Source organism: Pinus tabuliformis, chromosome J (genome assembly GCF_031772625.1).
Source record: "Pinus tabuliformis cultivar Carrire ecotype Pingquan chromosome J, CPIR1, whole genome shotgun sequence".
Lineage (NCBI taxonomy): Eukaryota > Viridiplantae > Streptophyta > Pinopsida > Pinales > Pinaceae > Pinus > Pinus tabuliformis.
Window position 1 is genome coordinate 143,408,793 of NC_142295.1, and position 27,191 is coordinate 143,435,983.

The 27,191-nt window shown below is 32.7% G+C and overlaps 1 pseudogene across 1 annotated transcript; it reads right to left on the bottom strand.

Moving 5' to 3' along the window:
• Positions 1–12,117: 12,117 nt before the first annotated feature.
• On the bottom strand, positions 12,118–19,876 carry LOC149226043 (monofunctional isopimaradiene synthase, chloroplastic-like; annotated as a pseudogene). The gene is made up of 15 exons (XR_016247714.1): positions 19,679–19,876; positions 19,524–19,598; positions 19,271–19,362; positions 18,861–19,176; positions 18,335–18,518; positions 17,626–17,843; positions 17,371–17,491; positions 17,164–17,276; positions 16,532–16,761; positions 14,579–14,691; positions 14,374–14,472; positions 14,026–14,241; positions 12,969–13,107; positions 12,651–12,867; positions 12,118–12,544 (listed from the first exon to the last, which is right to left on the bottom strand). The product of XR_016247714.1 is annotated as a monofunctional isopimaradiene synthase, chloroplastic-like (transcript).
• Positions 19,877–27,191: the final 7,315 nt, after the last annotated feature.

Here is a 27,191-nt window from a genome sequence, read left to right on the forward strand (position 1 = left end):
TCATGGAAACACTACATAGAGGGAGCCAAAATATCTAGGAGGCAGTCAGTTTGGGGTTGGATGAGCCAAGATTTCTCAGTGATTGTGTGAGGTAAAACTCACAATGATTCTGCCAGTGTTTTTCTCTGTAACTGAGTAACCCTATGAGGTATTTAGTGAGGTATTCATATTTTTCTATTGCTTAATAATAATAATAAACCCTCAAAGTTGTTGCATTGGTGTTCTTGCATTGGGCTCTTTCGGGGACATTTGTCCAAAAATAACTACATCCTATCTGTTTCTATTTTCCTTGCTCATTTTCTATGTTTCACAATAATATTTAATTGGTGTAGGTTTCTCTAGTAATTTTCTTCGATATTTCATGAATAAATCTCAAATAAGTTTGTAATTTAATTTACAATCTAAGAGAAGTAGATTATGCTGGTTTCAGTAGGATTCTTGAGATTGTTAGATCTAGTAATTTTCACAATAGTAAGTCCCTTTAAGGGGAAATAAAGTAGAAGGGAGATAGTTTTGAATGAGATTTAGGGTTTCAAGGTCAACCAACTTAGAGATTAGATCAAAAGCTATGGGAACTAGGATTTTGGTGAACAAAGATACAACATCAAAACTAACCATAGTGTCTTGTTCATCTAAGTGAATTTTCCTATATTTTTGGATGTGAGTGGGGTTGCTAAAGAGGGTGATAATTATGTTGTTATTAGTGTTTTTTGGAGTAAATTTTCCTTAGAGTTTTGAAGTATATACAAATTAACATGGAAAAAAAAATTTAGATATCCAAATGGAAAAAAGGAAAAAAAATTAAAGATAAGAATCAAAAGCGAGTCCTTAAAGATGATAAATGAATGTCCATGGATTTGGAGAATAATTAAAGAAAAAGTGTAGAAAGAAAGAGATGGATGTTGAGGGAAAATTGGGGATTAAAAGATGTGATTAATTGGAAAGAAAGAATTTTATGGTCTTGATCATGATAATCAAAGATAAAAATGTATACAATATAAATATGAACAAATACTAATTACTTTATAGATTATAATATAAAAATATTTATTGTTTTCTAATATTAAAATTTTTAATATTAATAAAGATAATATTGAAATTAAATAATACAAAATAAAAATAGAGAATTTGTTTGAATTGATGATTTAACCAATAAATAAAAGGGATGAGCATGAAAAAGAAAATAAAAAAATTGGAAGAGTAAATTAGGGTAAGGAAGATATGAAGAAATGAAAACTTCAAGAAACCAACAACATCAATCAAAGAATAAAATATTAAAGAGAGAGGGAGGGAGGGGAAGTGGGAGACCAAACATGGAATGTTGAGTTGTCAAGGTGATTAATAAGGGGTTTCCATGATTGTCTAGTTTATAGCCATCTTTGCAATTAAATTTATCCTAGTGCTTCTCAATTTCAAGAGATTCTCGAATGATATGAGAAGTATAATGGGGAGTTGAGGCTAGGATTTTAGTTTGGTCGAATCAAATCATATGTTTTGATTTAAAAGAATGTTTTGTAATAGTCGATTCAGAAATGCAGTTGTGGGTGGTATTAGCAATATTTTATTTGAGGAAAACTTTAAATTAAGGATTAGTTTGGAAAATGTATGATATCCCACTAGAGAAAGGAATTTGGTATACTGATAATCGCAACACAAGATCCGATTTATCCTTGGTTGAACCTAATAGTTTTTTAAGCATTTTATAAGGTTTAAAGAGGGTTTTAATATTGTTTTTGGCTAGAAATTTGGAGAAAAGATCAAATGTGTATTACATGTAAGGGAAAGGAGAGCTCGTGGTGGGGGGATTTTGGTTCATATATTCTAGGCATCACAAAAATATTTGTTGATTTGGGATAAAAGGAAATCATTGACCCTCAAATATTTATTCAAACAATCTTTTTCTTTCTCCAAGAATCGAGGAGAAGAAATTCAAATGGCATGAGTCATAAGTCTTTAAAATAACATATTCTTCATCAAGGTGATAATGATAATGGACATGGATGAATCGATAGTCTGATTCCTTTTCTTATAAACATGGAGGGTGAATGATCCATTAGGAAGATGGTATATGAGAATATCTAGGAATGCCCAAGCTTTATCATTTTTGACTCCATGGAAAATTGGATATTGGGGGAAATTTTGTTTAAATGGTTAAGAAATGTCAAGAGGGTGGATTGGCTGTGAGACCAAATGATGAACGTATCATCAAAAAAATGGTACCAAACTTTTAGTTTCATATGGCAAGTTATTAAATCCCAAGCTTTAAAATCTTCCATAAAAATATTAGCTACCACAGGGAATAAGAAAGACCTCATCGTTCTACCTTTAGTGTACTTATATTAAGTCACTTTAAAGAAAAGGAAAGTAGAAGAGATATAGAATTGAATGATATTTAGCATTTCATGATCATCGAACTTAGATATTAGATCAAGAGCTTAGGAAGCTATGATTTTGGTAAACAAATATACAACATCAAAAATAACCATAATGTCTTGTTCATCTAGGTGAAGTTTCTTAGATTTTTGGATGATGTTAGTGGAGTTATTAAAGGGAGTATTTCCTATGAAGAATTGAAGTTATTCAGTAAGAAAGTGGCTAAGAGGATCCGTGGGTGCTCCTACATAACTAATAATATGCCTGATCGGAATTTTATATATATGAATCTCTGATTGCCTATATATTTTTGAGGTTTGGAGAATGTGAGGTTTTATGAATCTTTGATTTCCTATATATTTCTGAGGTTTGGGTCAAGGGATGAATATTTGTTAGTTTTTGGGACAATATAGGTTACGGAATTAATTGGATTTTTAGTAAGAGGTTTATAGGAGGAAGAAGATAGAATAACAAGGAATTTAGATTTATAATCAATGTTATTCAAATGACAATAGAATTACTCTTATTGAATTTGAGGATAACAATATTAGGGTCATTATTGAGGAGATGAATTGGCTAGAATTCTTCTTTTGTTAAGCTAGGTTTCGGAAGTTTAGAATGACATTGTTATGTATTCAGATCAAAAATAGCACATAAACATAAGAAAAGATAAATCCATGACTAGATAATAAGCCACTTCGAGGGGGAGATCTCTCTTTACTTAACATAAATGAAAAATTCTTGGATGTTTCTAATGGCAACACCTCCTTGCTATATATTAGAGTCTAAAGCATCAAAATATAATTAGCTCTTACATAATAATAATCTAAGGGCACAAGAATAACAATATTGGGTTTCTTTAGGGCACACAATAAAAATATAGGGGCTACACTCGTATTAGAAGGACTTCACATGCCCCTCTCCTTAAAACTATTGTTGTACTCAACATTTGAGTAGTTTTGTATGCTTCTGTATAAAATACTCATCCTCCCATGTGGAATCTTCAACATGTAAGCTCTTGCAGTTAATGAGATACTCTGAAATTGATTGATTATGTTGTTATCGAATTCTTTTTTCTGTGATTTCTTTAGGCTCTACTATGATTTTTCCTTCCTCCTGAAGTTCAAGGAATCTAGTTTGAACTGGGAGCTTGTCATGTATAACCTTTTTTAAGCATGAAACATGAAACATGACAGCTAGTTTACAAATCAGATCTGAACTATTGGTGAAATGTTTGCAAAAAAATAGCATATTTGAATTTCTTGCACAAAATTACGTAAATTAAAAAAAAATGGTCAAATCAGAGTCTCGATGAGGGAGATATCGCTGATTTAAAATGAGTTATGTTGTAGAAATGTTTTTGATGACAATTTGTGGATGATGACTCTCCAATAATATTTTGTAGTTTTTGTACAGAATTTAAGAAAACCACTTGTATATCTGAGCTCTTCTTGAAAAATAATCAAATTTCAAAAACCAAATTGGTCAAATAAGAGTTCATATGAGGGAGCTATTTCCAATTTAAAATCAATGCTTTTTAAAGAACTTTTTGTGACAACGAGACAGTTCCAGCACAAATATGAGTTACTAGAGTACCTAGATCAGGATTTCAATCACATGGGAAGATGCAGAATTGTTGTTCCTTTTCCAATAATATGTTATAATACGGATTCTAATTTATATTTTCGAGATATGTCCATTGAAATTTTCGCCAAAGTAAGTGAGTTTCTTCAAAACCCTTACTCTATTTTAGGGATTCTAGCAAGAGAAAGTTTACAAGAAAAATTGATGGCCCTAATATTGAAAAATCTATACAATATCACAAGTCTAAATCCAAGAATTTTTGGATAGTCGACAATTTCTTGATATGGAATATGAGGCTGATAAATGGTGGTTCTCACTAGATAGTTCAGTGTGACAACTTACTAGTGAACAACTAGAAAAAATCCTTTTGGAAAATTGGTATCATACTCAAAAGAAGGACAATAAGAAACATAACGGGTTATTTTTTACTAATATCTCCATATTACATGATCATGGATGTATTCAGAAGGAGAAAATCATTATGGCCATTTTCCCTAGTTGCAAGCAAAATTTAATTCATCTCAAATTTCCCACACACTTGCAATTTCTAGCACAACATACTAAAAGAACACACATTGTTGGGGCACATATTAAAATATTTATTGACTTGAATGTGGCCATGGATAAATATGTATTACATGTTGAGAATTTTATGCTTTAGACATGGATGAGGCAAATACTGTTTTGGGTTATCCGTAGATGGATTCAGTTGGTACTATCAATATAAAGTACAGAAGAAATTCCTGAAGCTCTAATATAAAACGAAAAAGATTACAGTGATAGAGTCCAATGAGGCCAAAGAAGAAAACTCTATAGGTACTAACACATCAGAGGAGCAGTTTGTGGTGGAAGAAATAGTGGAAGACAATAAACAAATGCAGGTACCATGAAAGGAATCTGATACCACTCATGCTCCATCAAGTGGGGAATTTAAGAAATATACACCATCAATTAAAACTTCAAATTATCACCACCTGCACCACCCAATAAGACAACAACCAGAAAGGTGGAAAAGAATTAGCAACAAGGATGACAACCCATGGAAGACAAATAGAAAGGTGCAAGGATCCACCCACAACACATCAACACAAAGGAACTACAAGAACCAACTCCATCTCAAGTGAGCGAGGCACTGGCTAGATTGAGTGTCCACCTTTCTCTTGGATGGATAGATGCCCGTGCATGGTATCATTAGACTACTCTTTTGAGTATATCCTATTATTTTTGTTTTTCTCATGTTTCGGGGATGAAACATGATTAAGGGGGTGGAATGTAGTATACCTAGGGGGGATAATATAGATTACGAAGGGAGGTACCCAAGGTAATAATGTGATGTAAGGATAATAAATAAATGGTCCATAGTTAACAAATAAAGTGGTTAGCCCGCATAATGCAAGGGACCACAAGTAGTTGGGAAATAATGTAATAATCCCATAGTATTGGATGTATAGTATTGAGAGACCCATGGTTATTATGCATGGTATTGTATGTATGAAGCCTATATAGAGGCTAGATAATCTTATTTGAGAAATGTCAAATAATGTTTTGTATTGACAGACATTATGTTGTGGAGTGATCTCCTTCCTTAAGGAGTAGTTGTATGGTCTCATAATTTTGATATATCATGTTGCATTTCTTCTTCTTCCTCATGTGTCATAGTAGAACGTTTGGGTTGCTTACTAGGTGTTTAAATTTTATTTCTTCGGGTCATCAATTAATGATATTTATGCTTCAATATTCCCTTTGAATCACTTCAAATTAATTTTTCAAACAAAACTTATGCAATTGTTTTTTTCTAAATACACACAATTTTCTTGCCTTGTAGGATCTCAATATTGAACCTATTGTACCTAAGTGGTTTAAGATCCCCAAGATATGAAATATCGTCTTGTGGTATCCCTATGAGTCCTCTCTGCAACCCTACAAATTTTATTGAGATTGGATTCTTCAAGAAATATTTATGCCCAATCTCCCACGATGAACTGATTATATACTCGTTCAGTAGATAGAAATTGTATGGCATTCCACATGTAACTATTTTGAACTTCGGCCCTAGAAATGATACCTAAAAAATGACAATCTACCATATTTCTGTCATTTTTTACGAAATTCAAAATTGATGCTCAAAGAAAAAGTTATGACTATTTTCCCAAGGTCAACAGTTTGAGATGGAATTCTGGAGCCTGCAAAAAGCATAACTTCCTCGGATCATATCTCCGAAAATATAACGAGCCAAGATTGAAATTCACACACGAGGTTCACCAATTTTTTGGCTCCATGGGATTTTAATTTTAGATTACGAATCTTTGTAGAAAAACATTTATAGTGAAAAATCCAGAATTTCCTGTTTGAAGCAGTGAAACCCTAGAATCCAAAGCTTTGATACCAAATGTTATTCAACTAGCTCACAAGTAGACAGATCAATGACTTAAAAATTATCCTCTTTGAGGGGGAAACCTCCTTTACATTACATAAATGAACAATTCTTGGATGATTCAAATTAAAAACATCCTTTCTATATATAGGAGTCTAAGGGGTCACAATATGAAGAGAGCCTACATAACAATAATAATGTAAGGGCACAACAATAACAATAGTTGGCTTCTATGGGGCACACTAATCACAATATGAGGGACACATGGTCACAACGATAGCAATAAGCGGGCTACAATAGTACTATAGGTACCTAACATAGATGATGAGATATGTGATATTGGATATGATTTGATGATAGGATACACATGACATGATGCGGGTGGAATTCTCCATAATTGAGAGGGACTGTTTAAAATATGAAAGTACAGTCAAATTAAACTTTGGAAAAATCACCTGATGAAGATAATGATTGCATTGAATTCCTTTTTTTGAGTGAACCAAATTGAACTAATGATCACTCAAATCGGATAAGGGAAAGTGTACTTATGAAGAAAAGCCCACATGTGCACATTTGATAAGGTCGACCCTAAAGAAAAGTGGAGCACCTTGAAAGGTTATAAATACAAGTTTCCTCTACCTCATTTGGACACAATGATTACACTCTTCTATCTTTTCTATTGGCTCGCACAGGTTTGAGGCTCGTCCACGGAGGATCAGGTTCCTACTAAGGTGAAATTGCTGGGTCTGAAGCTCGCATCTCTAATCTACAATTTTGGGTCCCAATCGTAGGAATATAACAAGAAGTATTTGATTGTAGTCACACACAAAAAATATTATCCATGAAACTAAAGCCTTCTAGTCGCATGTGCAACTCTCCATCCATGCAACTGGGGGTTTAGGGTTTCCACAGTCTAGATTTGACCCCGGTCACTTGCATGTCAGGCTTAAGGGAGCAACTAGGAAAGACATAGTCGCTCGAATGACACCTCCTCCATGTGACTGAGATCTAAAGGATGAAATCTCAGTCTTCCAAATATTTTGCTCAGTGAGAGCAGGGTTTGATAGTTGACTATAGACAATGACAGTTCATTATAGTGTTTAGAATCAAAGTTTTGAGCATATACATTGTTGGGTTCATTTCATGGATGTTGTAGTTGTTTTGTTGGTTAGTTGAATAGATGAAGATATGTATCATTTTACTCTATTTTACTGAATTATTTGATGGCATTCTAAGAAGAATAATTCGTAATGGTTTTCCCCATAGTGGGTTTTTCCCTAGTCTCTGACCAATCCTGGTGTCTCTATGTGTGAACGATTTTCTTCTATTGTTCCTTTATGTTATGTTGCATTGATGATGATGATATTGTTCTTTTTACATAGCTGCATATGATGATGAATAAGGATGTAAATATAAATAATGTTGTGATTTTTTAGGGTGAACTTAATGTATTAATGAAGAAATGAAATTATCAAAGGAAACAATATAGCGCTATGAAAATTAAAACATCCTTGTCTTTGAATTGTTTTTTGCTAGATGAATTATAAATTGGTGCAATCTGTAACAGGATGTAGAGTGATTGGTCTGTGGATCATAAAATTTTTGTGGCATTAACAATCAACCAGCTATTTAAGGCAACATTAAATTTCATCTCTAAAGTTCTCACTGTCAGTATCATAAATAGGTTCTTCATAAAAATAAAAATAAACAATTTTTTTCTGACTTACTATTACCAATCACAAAGAAAGAATAAACAAATTTATGAACTTGTCTACATAATAATGATAGGAGAAATACCTCAACCACAGTTGACAAAGAATTTTCAACTTTTTGAGCTCTCCCTTGACAATTTTCTTTCCCATTCTTTATTTCTCATATATCATGCTTTGTTGATGCAGTATTTGGAGGGTTTCAAAACTTGCAAGTGTTGTACTGGAAATAAGAACTGCATACCAACACAACCCATTTTTGACAAAAATGAACCCATCTGGATCTTACTTCACACCTACTCTAGATTTCACTTCCCACCACATCACTTATCTTGTAAAATCTAAAATTTGTAAAATATCGATATAACCCACATCAAATTCATAACCTGTAATTACACTTGGACATGCCCAATATTAATATCGATGGTTGAATGAAGGAACAAAGAATAACATGTAAGCCATCAAACATTACCCTACATATTCATTGTCGTGTGTAGCAATAATATTGATGGTTGAATGAAGAAGTGAATTATATATGTATGTATATATATTTATATATCTTTTGAGGAATTTTTGTATTATTATTTTTTCTATTCAATTCTCAAAAGTTAGTAAATTGTAGTTATTTACAGTGTAAATGGAATGTAGTGTAGGAGGTGATTTGTCAATTATTCCTTCCCCATAAAATCCCTAACTTGTAATTTTTTATAATATCCCTTAGGAGACCTGTTTTTTTTACCTCAAAATCTCTCTATTGATGAAACCGCAAAGAAACAATAATATTTACAACATGTAAAACCTAGATTTAAACAAAAAACAATGCTTTGTTTTAACAACAAACTATAGATGAGTTGCCGCCACTACAGGGAAATAGGGGAGTTTCCACAAATTTTGTTCGTAGCATTGTATCCATACATATATGCTCACATATAGATCAACATATGAACTGTCAAGACATATTCCATTGGCTATAGTTTAGCTATTAACAAATAAAGGCTTGGATATAAAAGAATCGCTCTTAAAATTTCCCCTTCACTTCACAACACAAAGGGTAGCTATCACAATTATGCAATCATAAGAAATGACATAAAATATTACAAAAACCTAAAATTCCAACCAACAATTTCCTAGCAAACATTCCGTGAGTTATAACTCACATCTCGAGGTGGTTCCTAAACATTCAAATGTAATCATCAAATTTCGTGCGATTATCATATATTCACTTCTTTGACTTCATGAAGTAGTTTCAACAGAGAACAACTATTAATAGTGGAGAACTACACCTAAACAAGAAACAACTACAATTGCATTGTAACTTTGTCTTTGCATGCTTCTTCTCTCTTAATCATCCTTATTTATACAAAATTTTAAGTTCGTTACTTGGATTAAAGAAATAAATTATACCTTCATATTTATGGTGGTGGTTGCCCCTTGGATTGAGCTAAGTCAATGGTTCCTTTTTTAATTTTAATGGGATCCAATGGTGGAGGTGATACTCCCACTTCAGGCATGAATTAATTAGTAACTCTAATACTTAAGGACATTCACATCCTTGTATTTGTGTTCATACCCATAAGTAGAGGTTCAATATCATAAAATTTATTTTTCTCACCTTATGACTCTACATGAACAACAAAATTATATACATAGAACACTAGTGGTAAGCTCTTGTTTAATTTCAAGGCAAGCTAAACTCTTCGAACAAGATGGTTTATGATTTGGAATATTGAATTTAGATTAATGTTACACTTAATTGTAATGTATTCATCTACCCCAACTTGTAGGAGTAGATAGAGTTTTAAGATGGCATGTCATTGTATTTTGCTTCTACCACGATACTTATGACAATTTTGAGTTTTGTGGTGAGCATATATTTTTGCAATGGACTTATAACAAAAAATTCTAGTTCAGGGAAATAGTTGGAAGATATCAATATTTAAATAGGAAATGGTGTCACCTTTTGTCTTTTGTGAAATGGGATTGGTCTATGAAGGAGAAGTCATAGTGGAGAAAAGAAGGTATGGTTTGTACTTATATTTTGAACATTGGTATTTTTCTAGCTCTATTGGGATTTGATTTATAACTATGGGATACTTGAAGTGGCTACTTTGTTCAAGGGTTGTATGTGTTGATTGTTGTGGATGTAAGGTAAAATATGGTGATCGTTGTGGATGTAAAGTAAAATATGGCGTATCTTTATCCCTTATTGAAAGTTGACTACTGTTTTTTATGTGTTTCTTAGATTCAAAATGTAATTGTGATAAATATCATTTTATTGAAACTTGGCATGACCATGTGTGGATGCTTGGATTTCTAGTGAAGATGATGAATTCAAGTTTGCTTCCAAATTGTGTATGCACTATGACCTTATAGCTTGATTTTGCTACATCATATTTGTCCTAAACACTTTTGGTAGGTCTTGGGACACTCCTCTTTGTGCATGACTTTGAATTGTGGAGTCAATTGCATATTTTCATAACACACTAGATTAATTTTGAAAAGTCATAGCTTGATTTTGCTACATCATATTTGTCCTAAACACTTTTGGTAGGTCTTTGAACACTCTTCTTTGTGCATGACTTTGAATTTTGAGTCAATTACATATTTTCGTAACACACTAGATTAACTTTGAAATCAGAAATTAGTTCTACAAGATACATTATACAAGGCTCGTATTAATCAATATCTAAAGTGGTTCTCAACCATTGCCAAAAATATGATCGGCCCTTCGATGAAAAAAACTCCTTTCATTCTGAGAGAACTCTCGAGGGTTCATGGGATGAGAGTGTTAAGTTCAATGAAAAGGGTAACTAACAAAACTCCATGAGTAAACTACATTGTTATGAGAAGAAATCTCCACGGAACGAGCTAATCCCCACACACGCTTCATCTTTCCACATATATTGCTATTTATGAGAGTTTTCTTTTAAAGAAAAAAACCTCACAATAATCACATCCAACATTTCTATAGATTTTGGCAAATTGGCATCTCAATAGTTGTTCTTCCAACTCCTTTTGGCCCATTATTGATGTATCACTTCTTGAACTATAACTAAATTTTCCCTTTCAACGTGCACACTTTGACAAGCTTAGCAATTGCAAAGTATTGTTCTCACTTTATTGGCATTCATTAAAGCAGTGGGACATGGTTGTTGACTAATATGACAAAAAATCTGAGAATTAGTGGTTGTGGAGTTTTGTCAGTTGAATAGCCCATTGTGATTGAGTGACATGGCAACAAAAATATTGTATCCTTTTAATAAGAGTCATGTTGGTCAATTGTAATGTGGCTTTGTGGTGGCATATTCTCACTGTTACCCACTATTGATCTTTTTCAAGTTACTGCTCAAAGGATTCGGCCTACAATCATACTTCAAAGAATTCCATAAGCTACAAATTTCAAAAAGACTTCATGAAGTGAGTAGTGTGATGGTGTATTGATGTGTTGGCAAGTCATCAAATATGCCCTAAATTATTATATAACTACTTGCATTCACCACATTTTTTCTTTTCAAACTTCTCTTTCATCCTATAGAACAGAGAAACATGTCAGCGGTTGTCCATTCATGATGAAGGCATTGGGAGAATTTGACATTGAATTGATTTACATGTGCGATGATTTCTTCTTTCATTAAAAAAAATTATTAAACCAGCTTAATTTTGTTAAAAATTATATAAATTTAAAATACCAAAATCTATGTTTGAGATGTATAATATAGACAATTGTCAAAAGGAATTTTTATCTTATATGTAATGATTATATGGGATGAATATACTTATGCATTAAAGAAAAATGAAGAATTGGAAAATTTTCAAAATTTGTATACCTTGTTTGTATTTCAAAATTTGTATAACCTGATTGTGGTGAAAAACAGGGAAATTTTCAATATCTGTATAACCTGATTGTATTGGAAATTTTCAAAATTTGTACAAACTGATTGATATTTAAAAAAGCAAACAAAACATAAAAATAAATTAAGTATTTGTCTTACAAATTAATTTCCATTTTTCAAATATTCAGTTTAATGTACAAAAATCTTTATAAATTAATCAATATCTTTATAAACTAGTCAAATTCAATAACACATCTGACTTGGCGACTTTGCATCGGCGCTAGCCATTTATTCTGCATGGGGCAGGTGGTGTATAATAGTTTATTGAATTCTAGGCACCCTGCAGGTGGTGTACAATAGTTTATTGAATTCTAGGCAACCGATTCGAAGAGGACCTTTTGAACGCGCTCTTTAATTTCCATATCATGGGAATGTGTGAAACCGTCTCGTTCCTTGTAAAACAGCTGCATTAATCTTACATGATCAAAAAACAGTCTCCTGCAATTGTTCGGCACGTACTGTTTTGTTTTGAGATATTCGCACTTAAAATCTGCGATGGCTTTTTCCAGGAGAGTATAAACATATTCGAGAGCTTCTTCCTCTGAGATTTCTGGATGCTCATTCATGTAACACTGAATGGCAGAAACCACCTCGCCTTGACCTCTCACCGCCTGCATTAATCAATAGTAAAATTAGTGACCGTCCAGATAAATGAATAAATTACGAGTGCTGCTGCTTAAGAAGAAAAGATGGATTATAAGAGATTGAGTACACTGCCTGGTAAGTTTTGGTATCATTTAGCAAACGCCCTATAATCTATTTGGGACAGTATGTGATCTGTAAGAAGCTCTCCAGTGAAAAGAACACAAATCAGAATGAGAGTCGGCCCTGATACAGAGATACTAGCGGTCGCTATGTATTCATGGAACGACGGCACAAATTCAGCTTCCGACCATTCTGCTTCGTTCGTGTAAGCTTCAAGCACGAGCTCCCACTGCATAAGTTCATATATAATCAACTTATCCATACTTTCGTGGAAAATGGAAAGCTCCATTAATAATATCAAACTTGTAAGTTTAATTATATTATACATACTAAATTTCTAATGTAACCGAGCACGTCATGACCCTGTCTCTCGCGCCCTTCTTGCGCTATTTCATTAACCAGATTGTACAGAGCAAGGAAGCATATTTTCATGTGCTCTTGCATTCGGTCTAACAGAGACAGATCCCATCTAAAGCAACAAAGAGTCAGGAATGTGCATGTATATATAGTTAATAATTAGTAATTATTGCATCCAGAGTTATCGAAATTTATAGAGGGTTAGTTAAGTGAGTCAAGTATAGAATAATGTGTGACTTACTCTGGTCATTTTAAGTGCCAGAGCTTTAGCTAGAATTTTGTATGAGTCAGTTAACTGAGAAGTATAAGTTAGTTAGAGTTTAGTTTTTTTATTGATAAAAGTAAAATATAGTGGATGTTTGCATCTTAAATTATTTTGACTTAGTCACTAATTGAAATATGATAAATACCGCATAATGGGTTCATTATAATAAGTCAAATAAAATAAAATAAAAGATAAATACTCCCTAATGGGTTCATTATAATAAGTCAAATAAAAAAGAGATAAATACTCCCTAATGGGTTCATTATAATAAGTCAAATAAAAAAAAGATAAATATCTCTTAATGAGTTCATTATAGAATTGAGGCTATGGTAATCTATAACAAATTTATCAAAAATGTTTTTGGTGATAATCACATCAAAATTCATTTGTCTACGGGTTTAGAACTAGTAAGTGTGCTTCATGGTCAACACAAGATGAAGAACCAGATCATGGCAGCAAATTAAATAGAGAGATCCATCATGGTAGCTGTTTCTTTCTAGCCGTTTGAATGATGAGTCTCTCTATTTAATTTGCTGCCATGATCTAATCTTTCATCTTATCTTAACGATAAACCACACTTGCGAATTCATTATAATCAAATCAAATTTTATATGATTAATAGAAAAACCAAAACTCCCTGTTATTGTTTGTGCGTGAAATTTTGTCGCTCCCCTTTTACCTTTCTATCCTTACAAAAAAAACTAATTAGGTTTTGATCTATTAAATATATAAAAAGGAAAGAGATTAAATATACAAAGTCTATACCTTTTAAATGCTTCGTTGAACAGCTTGATGTTTTCTAAAGACGCATGCGTGTCATATAGGTCGTCTAAAATGACCAGACAGACGGTAGTTTTGGTAAAAATGGCTCTACACGTAGCGAGCTCTGGTTCAAACATAGTAGATGCTATAGAGAAATATATTTCAGCCACACGGTCGCGGGTGAAATTGAGCTCTGCAAACCCCGATGATTTCCACCACCTTTGAACAATTCGAGACACACTTAAAGCTTTCAGGCAAGCCGATCGACCATATGATCAGTCGGAACATTGAATTTATAAGAAAAAACGAATATGAATTGGAACATTGGACTTAAAAAATAGGAAGCAACACCTTCGAAGCTCGAGAATCTCCTTTTGCTGCATGGACTGCACATTATTGAAGTCCACTTTGGCCAGTTCCAAATATATTCCGTTGTTAATGTATGGCATACTGCACCCATCAATAATACATTATTAAAATACTTGACGTTAGCATGTTAAAAAACGGCACTATAGACGAAACGAATGTTACAAATATTACAGGGTTTGTATCTTACGTATACATGGTTTTCCCAAGCCATTCATCGTTTGGTCCGTAATGTTCAATGTAGCTTCTAGCCTCCAGTCTTGGCAGACTCCTATGCCATGGATATTTGAGCGCGTACTCCACCTGGAAATAAAATTGCCAAAGTATATAGAATATATATATACGATCATCAATAAATTGCCATACTTACCCAGTTTTCAAATTGGTCTGGATTGCTAAGAATGGTTGGAATTAAATAAAATAAAATAAAAAAAATTAGTAATAGGAATGATTCAATCAAAATTTTAACAGTGGTAAAAGTAAATTGAGTATTAGATAGTCAAAATTTTGAAATTTGAAAGTGTAATTTTTTTTTTTAAATGAAAGGGGTGAGTCTCTTTAGAAGAAGCAAATTCAACATTTACACATATTTAGCGAGATTGAATTCGCAATATACATATATACAGAAGCATGATTGTTACAATATATGTACATATGCTGCTCTGCAGCTAAGCTAAACAGAACACAATAAGCGGGAGAGCAGCAAAAACATGCAGATTCAACATTTACACATATTTAGTGAGATTGAATCCGCAATGTACATATACAGAAGCATGATTGTTACAATATATGTATATATGCTGCTCTGCAGCTAAGCTGAACAGAACACAATAAGCTGCAGAGCAACTAAAACATGCAAATTCAACATTTACACATATTTAGCGAGATTGAATTCGCAATGTACATATATATACAGAAACATGATTGTTACAATATATGTACATATGCTCCTCTGCAGTGAAGCTAAACAAAACACAATAAGCACCAGAGCAGCGAAAACATGCAGCGAGGATAGAACACAATAAGCGGTGATAGAACACAATAAGCGGTGGAGCAGCAAAAACATGCAGTGAGGATAGAACCCGGATCGCCTCTGACCGTTCCCACCACAGGCGGCAGAGCAACGAAGCTAAACAGAACAGAACACAATAAGCTGCAGAGCAGCAAAAACATGCAGCGAGGATAGAAGGATGGTGGCAAAGCAGCAAAAACATGCAGCGAGGATAGAAGGATAGAACCCAGGTGGGCCTCGAGGATAGAATCCGGGTGGGCCATGTAGCGAGGATAGAACACAATAAGCGGCAGAGCAGCACAGGCGGCAGAGCAACGAAGCTAAACAGAACAGAACACAATAAGCTGCAGAGCAGCAAAAACATGCAGCGAGGATAGAAGGATGGTGGCAAAGCAGCAAAAACATGCAGCGAGGATAGAAGGATAGAACCCAGGTGGGCCTCGAGGATAGAATCCGGGTGGGCCATGTAGCGAGGATAGAACACAATAAGCGGCAGAGCAGCTAAAACATGCAGCGAGGATAGAACCCGGATCGCCTAGACCGTTCCCACCACCGGCCGCAGAGCAGCGAAGCTAAATAGAACAGAACACAATAAGCGGCAGAGTAGCGAAAACATGCAGCAAGGATAGAAGGACGCTGGCAGCGGTAGAGCAGCGAAGCTAAACAGAACAGAACACAATAAGCGGCAGAGTAGCGAAAACATGCAGCAAGGATAGAAGGACGCTGGCAGCGGTAGAGCAGCGAAGCTAAACAGAACAGAACACAATAAGCGGCAGAGTAGCGAAAACATGCAGCGAGGATAGAAGGATAGCGAGAATAGAACCCGGGTGGGGAGGCGATAAGCCGACCATTTCCACCACCGGCAAAGCAGCGAAAACATAAAACGAGTATAGAACCCGGGTGGGGAGGCGATAAGCCTACCGTTCCCACCACTCGGGATAAACGCCCTAGTGATTGATAGTGTAACTTGTATTTAGAAAGTCTTGAAATTGAAGACCTATAACTTGAATTCACAAAAAATAGACCAGAATTTCCATAATTTTCGGAAGCAAATTTGAAACTGGGATTAATTGATGGGGAATTTTATAGGTGGCAAGATGTTTAAAGATCAGGAAATATTATATTATATACCTCTCCCCGAATGTTCTCTTTCACACCCCATTTGTCTAATGCGTCCACATTTTCCATAGCGTTCCGGAGGTACCTTTCGGTACAGAGTTTTGCTTCTTCCATGACCGTTTCTCCCGACATTGCAACATGTGAGCAACGATTGACATTTAACCTGTGTGTTACTCCTCTCTCCGTTTGACCCGAGAAGCGAAAGAACTCCCCATTCTGGTGTCTAAAAGTTTTTAAGACATCTGCCAGAAAAGTTGGTCGATGAGTTTTTTGTTTCAAAAAGCAGAAAAAGGCTTTTCATTGATTATAATGAAAGTACAATGTTCCCGAGAAAATTGGTTGATGAGTGTTTTTTTTCCAAAAGCAGAAAAAACGCTTTTCATTGATTATAATGCAAGCACACTATTCCAGAAAAAACATAAATCAACACCTACATAACCAGGGTTGATAGGTTCTAGATTCTAGGTAGAGAAATTTGGTTGATGAGATTATCAGGCTGAAAAAATTCAAGTACTCGGCTATTGGTTGGTACAATTGCCAGCGAATAATATAGCTGCCAATACATGAACACATGAAGTCGTTTTTTCTTTTCTGAAAAAAACAATAATATAGCTGCCAATACATCGGCACTTTGGTTTACCTACCTGCGGATACATTGTATCCATGTAGTCTCAAGATTCGAAGGCCCATGGCCGTAACATCAATGACAGCGACAGCATTCTCTCTCGCCCATCCAATGCCTCTTTCGTCCCAATGGCTGCGCATTAATTTCAGAGACAAGAAAATTCTGCCATTAATGACCTAATGATAAGGACCTGAATCGTATAGAATGCAGCTTAAAGACATGATACCTGTAAACATAATCCAATGCGTTTTTGATCTCCTTTTTGAAATGGCGATCGATCCCTAGCCGTTCAACAGTATCAACGGCCCACAGACGTTCCATCAGATCAAGCGGATAGTGACCCGGCACTACATTAATAACAAATTCTCGGTTAGTAATCTTCAATTTAGTTCTTTTTGTCTCTCACAAAAAAAGATAAAATGATAATAAATAAATAAATCAATGCCCTGATCGTAAAATCAAACTGTACTCGTGTTCGTACCATGGTTTCCGAATTTCATTAAAACGAAGTTCAAGAATTCCAAGCACTTGGTGTTCCCTGTACGCATGAATACAGCGGCTGTAGATGCTGGCGAGCCGAGGAATGATCCATCCTTGGATTGAAGTTTGATGATTTTGTGCCAGTCTACTATTTCTTGCAGGCCTTCCAAATAATACAACAATATTGTTGGAGCGGTACAGAAAACATAAGTAGAAATCCTGATTCAAACACCACCATGACAGAGAGTTTAGGTAAACAGTAACATTGAGAAATGGCAATTTTTGTGTAGAAATTGTTTCTGGATCTATCGCATAAGTATGGGTTGTATTGACATTTCGAATCAATAAATGTGATTTATTCTGATAAATGTAACATTTGTATAACTATGGGTTGGGTTGTATTGATTTTTCAAATGGTTTATTTTATCTTTTTGATTTTCATGATGAACCGCATATATTAATTTAAAGAATTAATATAATTAATACTTATGCATTAGATCCAGAAACGAGTTTTACACACCAAAAAATGATGATAAACCATATATATATTAATTTGAAAGATCAATACAATTAATATTTATTCAATAAATCCAGAAACAATTTCTATACAAAACTAATCGCAAAAATCTAAACTCTGAAATAACCATCATGATCGGATCAGCTTAATTAAGCAACCATTTAAGCTTAACCAGATTATTTTATTAAGCAACCTTTTAAGCTTAGCCTCTCGCTTCTGAATTATTTGTTTGATGGATGGCAATTCATAAGGCAAATCCACCCATAGGTTTTTTGCTTCGTTCAACATTGCTGGAAACAAAATTTCAAATCCACTTGGCCGTTGATCGTCGGCTTCGTCCTCCATCATTCCAATCTGTTTCTTTAAGAATTCAATACCTGCCAGACGATATTTATGATTTATTAAAAATTATAAATATGGGTAACAGTTGGAATTTTCTATTTATTTAGAATAACCATAATATATACTTAAAGTAAAATAGTTATTTTTCAAAAAAGTTTTTAGTTATATTAAAATTCATTTGTATAAACTTTTAAAACTAGCAAGTATGATTCATTATCAAAATATTATTATTAAATAATATGTAATTTAAACCTAACAAACAATTAAATATATCAGTATCAAACAATTAAATATATTATTAAAAATTAAATACAATGTTAAAAATTGTGAAACACAGTATGTTTTCACAGTTATTCATATGGGGAGAATTTGCAAACCTTTGTGCACTTGTGTGTCGCCAGTACGCCATAGGGTGAGAGTAATAACGCAGGCAAGAGTAGCCAGCACTCTGTCATATGTTAAGAAATGCTTCTCTTCGCCCCAAGAGCCATCTTCCAACTGATTCTGAAGAATCCACTGGAGTGTTTGAGGAAAGTGAGGGTGGTCAGAGCCATCAACAGCCGGAATCCTGGCTACCCAAGCAGTGTCATACGCAGAGGCATTCGTTTCCCCATCGCCCATACCTCTGAACATACCCTTAATCTCACATATTAATGACTCCACACGCTTCTCTTCCGCCGCTGCTGCCGCCCCCTAAAATTAATAGAATACAGGTCAACGTCAACCGTATTAATTTTACAAAGAAAACATTAATTGACGAACAACCATAGTGAATAATAATACTAACCTTGTTCGATGACATTAGAGAATCAATAATATCATCCTTCCAAACTCCCTCAGGGAATTCTCGTTTCGTAAGTATACCAGCAGAAAGCGAATCTGGACGGATGCAATAAAAGATGACAAGAAATAAAAATTAAACGAAATCAATGGCTTAAAGTAAACATCGGAATTAATAGTTTGGCAGGATATACGGAATTAATGACTAATGACTTGGTAGGATGTTGAAAGCGTTTAAATTATTACGAGAATAAGCATACCAGTAGTCATATTATTAGAGTGATTAGAAAGGGGAGCTGTGCCTTCTCCGACACAAGCAATGATCTTGCTTGAACCTGCATATTCAAAAATATTAATAAGAAGCCGAGTTGAAACTAACGCCACATAAAACTTCAAATTATATGCCTGTGCCTACCAGATCGTAGGTTCTGTTTGGTGCCACTGCTTCTGGTATTAAGCGTGATGAAAACACGTGGAATGCATTGTCTGCTCAGCTGAGGTGCATTCAGTGTCGTAGGAACAGGAAAATGGAATGACAATAAAGAGGAGGGCATGGCCATTTTCTCAAACACGGCACTAGATTTACCAGAAGCAGAGACTCTGCTCAATTATATGAAATGTTAAGTTCTTGGAAATCGCTATAAATAAATAAATTATTATAATAACCAATCCTGTGTAGGCTAATTTCTGCCACCAATCACAATGGTTGGTAGGATGGTTGAAAAACGGTTTCAAAATTTCTAGATCTCCTCTGCACCCAACTCAACTCTCAACGGACCACTCTACACGCAACTCAACTCCCACAGACCACATACATACTTGAGATGCCTAAATTTGTCTTTTTTGAAAGCCACTAGGACCTCAAACTCCTCGCGAATAAAATGCACTTCAATATTTTATTGTAAAGTCGCGAATACAATGCACTTCAATATTTTATTGTAAAGGACCAAGAAAGAAGAGAAAAGTTGACCAGGAAAGAAGAGAAAGAGAAACTTGGAGTAGATATTGTTTTTTTCGATATTTAAATAGATTAATAAATGATTAGAGTGAAAGTCGATTAAATTGACTTAAATGTTAAGTGATTATCGTTTAGAGTAGAAAATAGAAATAAATGTCATGATATTTAACAAACAACGAAATTAATAACAATGAAATTAATATCTCATGAAATAATATATGTACTAAAAATATTTTATCAAAAATATATAACAAATTTTTTATTTAGACACTATATTAACTAATACCATTAATGTCTTCATTTTATGTAATTTTAAAGCTCAATATGTTAACTAATATTATTCATGTCTTGTGCTTATGTGCTATATGAAGGATTCATTAATGGAATGTAAGACAGTAATCAGCTAATGGGTGTTTAATTTATAATGGGGGTTTAATTTATAGATGTTTTAGAAGTATTACTTAACAATAAGTTTTTTTAGTTTTTTGTTTTCAATAAATTTGAAATTTTTAAGCTCAATGTATTAACTAATATCATTAATGTCTTCTTCTTATGTGATTTTAAAGCTCAATATGTCAACCAATATCATTAATGTCTTGTGCTTATTTGCTAATTGAAAGATTTATTAATGGAAGACAAACATCAAGTTAATGGGTGTTTATTTTATAAGTGTTTTAGAAGTATTACATAGTAGATTTTAGTTTTTAATAAATTTGAAATATGAAGTAACGTTAATTATTATCTTTATTTTATATTTATTGGATGTATAATTAATATAATGATGTCATATTTTAAATATGTTGGATATTTGTTTAGAATTGTTTTTTATTACCAAATATTATGAAAACAACAACAATTTGTGGATTATGTTTATAGGAATCTTTTTATTGAACCTTGATATATTTATCTTTATTTTATATTTATTGGATGTATAATTAATATAATGATGTCATATTTTAAATGTGTTGGATATATGTTTAGAATTGTTTTTTATTACCAAATATTATGAAAACAAAAACAATTTGTCGATTATGTTTATAGGAATCTTTTTATTGAACCTTGATAGATTAGTCTCTCTTTTGATCCAAATCATTATCTAATAGTCATAAACCAAAGATGTTATGTTCTAGTTGTCTTCTTTACAACAATACATGAAATTTCAAATATTAACTACTTTATATTTCTAAATCCATGTTTACTTTTTCACATTTACCCAATGTAATTATAAAATTACCATACAAATTATTAAATAATTAATAACATTATGTGAAAATAATGCCTATAATCATACATAGACAGTATATGCTAATATAATTATATTAATTAATATAACAAACAAATTTATACTACAACTAATTCAAAAAACAATAAAAAGTATAAATAATTTTTTCATTGTAAATCAATTTAATATTCTCCTGGAAAACACAATATCCATAAAAACCTACACATTCTCACAATTGAATTGTGAAAACTAATTTAAATGAACACATAGAATTATAAAATGTTTAATTCATGAATATATATTTCATTCTTGTGATTTCTATCTAACCTAACTACCTAATTTCCTTCTTCGCTATTTAAAATGTGAATACCAATTTAAATAAATACTCAAAATTATAAAAAGTTCAATTAATAAATATATTCTATTTTTTTGCTTTCTATCTAACCTCGCTACCTAATTTCCTTCATCATTATTTTCTATTAATTTCTTGGACCATGAAAAACATAATATATGCTTATGATTATGTATAATAGAATTTAATTTTTGTTTAAACTATTTTTAAACTTTTAAAATTATTTTTTATTTATGACGTAATAAAGATTGATAATAATAATAATATGGTTTCAATATCCCAAAAGTCTTAGTTTTTAGTGTCAAAAAAATAGCTTATTTGTGGTGTTTGTATTTTTTTTTTTTTGGAAAAATATGTAAATCTGATATTTCGATTGAACCTTCTACTCATCACTAAGTTAATTATCCATTCATTGTGTATCCATGTAAAACAATTACGACATTGGTTTATTCATTATACCTATTTGAACGATCAAATGTCAAGATAATTATTCATTCATTGTGTATCCATGTAAAACAATTTACGGCATTGATCTATTCATTCTATCTATTGAACGATCAAATGTCAAGATAGACCATATATTATGAAATGGAAAAATTTGACGGTTTGTCCACTCATTTTATATAAATAAACAATTAACAAAATACTAAAATACTATTAGAAATTATATGTGGTTTATTTTGAATAAATAGCGATTACAGATATTCAAAGGCATGGAACAAAGTCAACCATTGAATTTTAGTTTTATTTTGATGTTAATTTTTTTAATTTTTTTTAATATGTTTATAAATAGATTTATCAATAAAAATATATTTCAGCAATAAAATTTATTTTTAAAATTATAGATAATTTATAATATTAAATTAATTTAAATATTTATATATATTTTAAAAAGATTTAAATTATTAATAATTTATAATATTAAATTAATTTATATATATATATATATATATATATATATATATATATATATAATTAATTTAGTTTAGCAATTTCGTTAAAATATTTATTAAATGTATTTCACAAAATATAATTTGCAAATAGAATTTTGATAGGCGATGATAATTTCATATAACAAGTTTCAAAGATGGAACAATGATTTGTTAATAATTTTATGTAGTAATAAATTTATCAAATAATTTTAAATATTTGTATGTTTAGAATTATTTGATTTTTTTAGAGTTTTAAGTCTTTTTTTTCACTTTTAATATATATCTTGTATGACAAATCTAAGAATCACTTCACTATTGAGTTAATTCTTCTTTTTAATTGGGCATATATGCAAGTGTGTTGATTTTCATATAATCTTAAGTTTTTAATTATGTTTCTTTTATGTTAAGCTATATTCTATAAATAATAGAAATGTTTCAAATAAATTAATTAATATTACATATCACTCTAGTATTTACATTTTTCCATGGCTTCATTCAATTATATCTTACATAAAACTACTTAAAATATGTGGCTTGTTAATAATTTCAAATAATTGTATTTTTAGATTTTTTTAATTATTATTAGAATTATTAGTTTTCTTGAAGTTTTAAATCCTTGCATCTTAATTCTTATAAAAATTAGATTGCTACAATATTTTTGATTTATACCTAAAATAATATAGGTATTACTCTTTATCTATAGTTATCACTTTTAATCCATGTCTTCCATGACAAACGGAAGAATCACTTCACTAATCAGTTAATTCTTCCTCTTATTTGGGCATATATCCAAGTGTGTTGATTTTGATATAATGGTAAGTTTTTCATCATGCTTCTTTTATGCTGAGCTATATTGTATAAACAATAAAAATATTTTAAATAAATTAATTAGTTATAAATATCACTATAATATTTACATTTTTCCATAACTTCATTCAATAATATATTACATAAAATTACTTTAAATATATTAGATCATTTTTGGGATTCAACTGCGTTAAGTAAGTCATTCAAACGTATGACCATTTCCATGAGAGGTAGTCGTAACTGACTAATTTCTCATGATTTTTGAATAGTTGATGCTCACAGGGGTGAAGAAGTGGGATTGAAACTAGTGAAATGTGGAGAACGAATCACATAGCATCAATCATCACTTCCGAGGCTTGCACCCGGTAACCAGGACTTCCTAGGAGGTCACCCATCCCAGAACTCCTCTGGCTCAAGCGCGCTTAACTGTGGAGTTTTTCCCCACAATCAAGCCCACTTAGCTTGCTACCCCATTTGCAAAACCTTAGCAAGTATTGTGCCTCATGAACCATTCAAGTAGAGATCCCTTGACTCTTTTTGAATTTAAGTATGGGGGATTTACGCAGTGCATTATATTAGATCATTTTTGGGATTCAACTGCGTTAAGTAAGTCATTCAAACGTATGACCATTTCCATGAGAGGTAGTCGTAACTGACTAATTTCTCATGATTTTTGAATAGTTCACTTAGCACTCATTGCATCGGGTGATGCTCACAGGGGTGAAGAAGTGGGATTGAAACTAGTGAAATGTGGAGAACGAATCACATAGCATCAATCATCACTTCCGGGGCTTGCACCCGGTAACCAGGACTTCCCAGGAGGTCACCCATCCCAGAACTCCTCTGGCTCAAGCGCGCTTAACTGACTAAATCATGAGAAATTAGTCAATTACGACTACCTCTCATGGAAATGGTCATACGTTTGAATGACTTACTTAACGCAGTTGAATCCCAAAAATGATCTAATATAATGCACTGCGTAAATCCCCCATACTTAAATTCAAAAAGAGTCAAGGGATCTCTACTAATTCATTTGGCTTTGGTTTAGCAATATCATTAACATTTGGAAAAATATAATTCCCATATGATAATTTCATCTACTAATTTTTAACCACCAAAGTGTGACTGGTTAATAAAGCTAGGTAGTAATAATTTAACGAATAATTTTAAATATTTATATTTTTAGATTTCTTTTAATTGTTATTAGAGCTATTAAATTTTTTTAATATTTTTCAGTTTTTGTCTTTTGATGCTTATATAAACTAGATTGTTACAATTTTTATGAATTTTACCTAAAATAATATAGGTATTACTCTTTATTTATAATTATGACTTTTAATTCAAGTATTGTATGAACTTAAAAATCACTTCACTAATGAGTTAATTCTTCCTCTTATTTGGGCATATATACAAATATGTTGATTTCAATATAATGATAAGTTTTTAATTATCCTTCTTTATGTTGCTCTATATTGTATAAACAATACAAATATTTCAAATAAATTAATTAATATTGGAGTTGTCTTTAGTGCGACTTTTTGGAGTTCCAAAATCCAACGTTTAAATTTGTGGTGAAATCTTGATTTGTGTTATTTAAACTAGTTTTTTGAGTGTATATATGGATTCAACGCCTTGAAAAACCCCTAGGGAACTTCTATTGTACAGGGGTTACCCATCAAACTTGTGATTTAACTGAATTTCCACTAGATTTTAAAGAAATTAGACCGAAAAAATCCATCGGAAAAGCTTCCAAAAAATCACATTAAAAACCTCTCCATTAATATTACATATCACTATAATATTTACATGTTTCCATAATGTCATTTAATTATATCTTACATAAAATTACTTAAAATATCTTACTAAAATTATTAATACCACCACCTTAATTCACTACAACAACCATAAATGTGTATCTTAATTAGGCCATTAAATGGCCTTACTTCCCTTACCACCTTAAGCATCTTCACAAAAGTGTAAAGTTAATTGATGCAGGAGCATTCAACCCAAGAGAAAATCATTGTAAATAAGTAGAAATAGGGGTTCATGTATCTTTAGAGAAGTAGTTTCCTAAGTCTCAAGTTAATGTAATATTTAGGCTTTAAGTGATTTAATTGGATATTGTGAGAGATTTGTAAATTCTCTCGAATAAATGAGAACATGAGTGGGCAATAATGTACAAAGAGTCTAAAGTCAATTACGAATCTTTAAGCAGTTCCATGAATCGAAGGAACTAAGGAGAGCTCTTAGGAATTAAATGGAGATTAGAAGTGGACGTAGAGGATAGAGGATTTAGGAGTCATTTTAGAGGATTTAGGAGTCAAACAAGATTAGTTCAACAAAACTTCCTGGCATAAATGTAAGACTACGGGAAGAGCTCAGAAAGAGGCCACAAATAGTTAAGGATTAGGCCTGTGTGAGACATAGAGTCTCGAATGTAATCATTTGTTTATATTTATATATATACAGAGAGTTATTCTTGACTATGTCAGTGTATGTGAAGAGTATTTCATGAATGAAATTACTGTGAATTCGTAGGCTCTGTAACAGGGTTGCAGGAAGAATTCTGAAGGACACAGAGAGGAAGTGAAATGATTCAGAGAAATCATAAATGGATCTTAGAATCCAGCTGAAGAATTAGAGGAAGTTCTGAAAAGAAAGAGAAGGGAAAAATCGTGGACTAGAGCTCTGAGGAAGCGAAAGAGTGAAAACTTGAAACCCTGAAGAAATCCACAAAATCACAGAGAAACATTGAGAAATAGTGTAAAAGGTAAGTAAGGGGCCGAACGGAGAAGTAAAGAAATGATGAGCAGTGACCGTTGGATCTTGAGGATCAACGGCTAGGATCAAATTGCAGAGGAGGCGGAGAAATATTGCATTGGTGAACTTTAATGAAGGAAGGTGGTTTTGTAACAATGAAGGTTGATTTTGGACGGCCTCAAAACCGTAACCAATTTTGAAGGAAGCGCGCTGATTCCACTCATCAAAGGACACGTGGCAGCGGAGGCGAGAAGAGAAATCACTTTATTGGGTGGTTAAACCTCGTGTTTATTGTATTTTCGAAATTAGTGTGGTTCGCTGGATCTCCTAAGCATAGTTCAACAGTACAGAACCATCGGAGAAACTCTGGAGGGCGGGAGTAATATAATTCATTGGACCAGGTAAGAAAATAGATGGCAATGATTGATCTAATCGGAGATCAGCAGAAGGAAGGAAGAGCATTTCTGCAAAGGTTGAATGCGTGGACCCGTCGATAAACATAGTTGGGGCTTATAAACTTTGAAGTCCGCATTTATGGTTTGGAGCGGGTAATCCTTTGTATTGCGATAAGTGTTGTGATTCCGAATTATAAGGAAGTGTGATAAGGCAGACCCGATAAAGTGTTGAGACACGACTAATAATAATTGAGATCCAGTAGTACATTATCGCATATCAGATCCGATGGAGCAGATATGTGGTAAGACCATGAGTGACTGTGATCCCCGATTGCCATAAAGTTATCCTCATTAAATGTGCCAAGATTGTACCAAAAGTGGAAAGGGTATGGATTTCATGTATTTCCTTTGTAAAAGGCTTATTAAGGAATTAAGTGCTGATGAGGGTTTTTTGTGTTAAAACCATATGTAACCAAAGTAAAGAGGGAAAAGGGTTATATAT